Here is a 3366-nt window from a genome sequence, read left to right on the forward strand (position 1 = left end):
GTTATATGGAAAATTTGGTTAATTTATCGAAAATGACAACCGAGTCTTCCCAGAAAATATATATATCATCAGATTCGTTTTCGTGAGATGACAATGAATCTAATGATATTTTCAGTTGCATTCTCCAGCCGACAATCTTGATGTGATTTGATAAGTCCCGATAGCAGGGGAGGGCATGAAGTAGATCAGGAAATTGTGGGGTAAAACAGGCTGAAATAAGAAGAAAAGAGAACAGAAATGTGTAAAACAAGCACAAAAAGCGCTGAAAATTGGACAATGAAACTCTACGGCCGTCGCCGCCATCTTTCAAACTCTACGCACTGACGCGCCAACTTTAGAAAAACTCTTATGTGAACCAAACCCATCTTTCGGTAAAAATCTACGAGATTTCACATAATCCAGAACCCCCGTGGTAATCGTACAATGCGTCCTAACCAATAAACCAACCTAACCTTAGTCCTGTGGGATTTATACACTACGATCTATATATTCCCTAGACAGAAGGCTCTGCCCCCTGGACCCCCAGGGGTAATATATATGCGCAGGCTACGCCCAGGGTTATGGCTAGCGGCCCCCCTGGACCCCCAGGGTAAAACCACATACCTTTATATTGCGAAACACCGAACGTTTCTTCGCTTCTGTCTATGGTCACAATTGCTTGGTTTCTAATCATTTTTTTCAGCATTTGCAGCACTGGATGGGTTCAAATATCAGGCTGTGATAGAAACGAATGCCTATTTGTCCAGTATATTCACAAAAGGGCTTTAAAAATGACCTGGAATCGATGCAGTACTTGAAATAAAACATTGCTCACCGGTGTTTCTCGACGTAATGGCACCGCTGGCCTGTCAAATTTCCCGGTGTCAAAACGTGCATGCGCACACGGTTATTGTACAGAATAGCATAAATACTTAACAAAACATGTAAATGAAGAACAGTAAAAGGAAAAGAACACATTACATACATGAATTCGAGAAAACGGACGCTGATAAGGACAAAATATTTGTTCTCACGAGCGCGTAGCAATACAAGGACTACTTGGTAATGAGTTCTGCGTCACATTTGTTTTGATTCTTGCGAAGTAAACATGGAAGGGACCTAGAAAATGAAGGGGCGATCTTCACTTTTGTCTGTCCTATATCTCCCTTATTTTTGATTTGCACACCTTTTGCCATAGATGAAAAGTGTCTTAGTTTTCATCAAGGTAACCACTCCATACACTTATTTTACTGTACTCTTGGTTGACATGCACGATAAATTTTCCAAAACTTTTCCGTGCATGTCAAACAGGAGTACAGTAAAATAATTGTATGGAGTGGTTACCTTGACGAAAACTAAGACCTTTTCATCTATGGCAAAAGGTGTGCAAATCGAAAATAAGGGAGATATAGGACAGACAAAAGTGAAGATCGCCCCTTCATTTTCTAAGTTCCTTCCATGTTTACTTCGCGAGAATCAAAACAAATGTGACACGTAACTCATTACTGCGATCTACCAAGTAGTCCTTGTATTACTATGCGCTTGTGAGAACGAATGTTTTGTAATTATCAGCGTCCATTTTCTTGAATTCATATATTAATGCGTTCTTTTACTTTTATTATATTTCATTTACGTGTTTTGGTAAGTATTTATGCTATTCTGTACAATAACCATGTGCGCATGCGTGTTTTGCCACCGGGAGATTTGACAGGCCAGCAATGGCATTATATCAAGAAATGCTGGTGAAAAATTTTTCATTTCCAGTGCTGCGTTGATTCCGGGTCATTTTTAAAGCCCTTTTGTGGATATACTGGACAAATAGACATTAGTCTCTATCACAGCCTGATATTTGAACCCATCCAGTGCCGCAAATGCCGAAAAAATTGATTAAATACCAAGTAATTGTGACCCTAGACGAAGCGAAGAAATGTTTGGTGTTTCGTGATATAAAGTTATGTGGATTTACCCTGGGGGTCCAGGGGGCGTAGCCCCCTGGCTAGGTGTATATATTACCCTTGGGGTTCCAGGGGGCATAGCTCCCTGGCTAGGTGTATATATTACCACGGGGGTCCAGGGGGCATAGCCTCCAGGCTAGGGAATATATAGATCGTAGTGTATAAATCCCACAGGGTTAAGGTTAGGTTGGTTTATTGGTTAGGACGTAATATACAATTACCACAGGGGATGTGGAGTATTTGAAATCCCGTAGATTTTTTTGGTACGGTGGGTTTGGTTATTGTAGAATTTTTTGAAAGTTGGTGCGTCGGTGCATAGACTCTGAAAAATGGCGGCGACGGCCGTAGAGTTTCATTGTCCGATTTTCAGCATTTTTTGTGCTTGTTTTAGCACATTTCTGTTCTCTTTTCTTATTTTAGCCAGTTTTACCCACAAATTCCCTGATCAACTTCATGCCCTCCCCTGCTATCGGGACTTATCAAATCACATCAAGATTGTCGGTTAGAGAATGCAACAGAAATGATCATCAGATTCATTGTCATCAAAATTAACCAGTAATATTTTTGGATTTCAATAGTGATAAACTGTGTTAGTCGTGCTTTGTCAGACTTTATACTTTATTTATTGGAAGAGTTAGTCTGATTTGCACCCCCCCCCCCCAAAAAAAAAAAAAAAAAAAAAAACTTCAAATTGTTTGCTAAATGTAAAAGAATAGAAAAGATTGCCCATTTTTATCCAAGTCACTCATCTTATTTATATTGCATGGGATAAACACTACACTGACTACTACATAACCTATTATTGTGATATGTCAAGTAGTTCATGTATTACTACAATGCTTGTCAGTGTCTGATTTTCCATATTTATGTATTTAACATGTTATTTTAACATCTTTATACTTCCTTAATGTGTGAAGATTTATTTATAAAGTTCTTTACAATAATCTGCTCATTCATGCTTTCTAGACTGGAATTTTTAACAGTGCCAGGAGCTCCATTCCTTGACAAGTGCTGGAGAGAAATGTTTTGTTTTCAGTGCTGCATTGATTTTGGGTTATTGTTAAGACTATATAGTGGAAACAAAGAAGGGATAAACATGAGTAAGCCATCCAGTTTGATATCTGAGCTCATTGAAATGCCCCAGATATCAAAAAGAATGATAACAATGATTCAGGCAATTGCCAAAGCGTAAGAAATTATTGGTTTTCTCGCTCTGTAAGACAAAATACCAGATATTATTCATAAAACTATGTGATTGCTCCCCTTTTTGTCAAGATGTACTTATTAATTGATGTAAAGTTAATGGAAAACAGAAAACCAATGGTCCTGGTAAAATTGCCAAAATAGGACAAATCTAAGTTTCTTATGGCAAAAATCCAAGTTAGGATCAAGACTTGAATCATAACAAGATTCACAAAGATAATACCTTACA

General features: G+C 38.3%; 1 protein-coding gene across 3 annotated transcripts in view; it reads left to right on the forward strand.

The window, feature by feature from the left end:
* Positions 1-3366, forward strand: part of LOC119571896 (V-type proton ATPase subunit B) — a gene marked incomplete at its 3' end in the record, with an annotated part of 16804 nt that overhangs the window by 637 nt on the left and 12801 nt on the right.

The sequence above is a fragment of the Penaeus monodon genome, chromosome 4, assembly GCF_015228065.2.
Source record: "Penaeus monodon isolate SGIC_2016 chromosome 4, NSTDA_Pmon_1, whole genome shotgun sequence".
NCBI classification, from domain to species: domain Eukaryota; kingdom Metazoa; phylum Arthropoda; class Malacostraca; order Decapoda; family Penaeidae; genus Penaeus; species Penaeus monodon.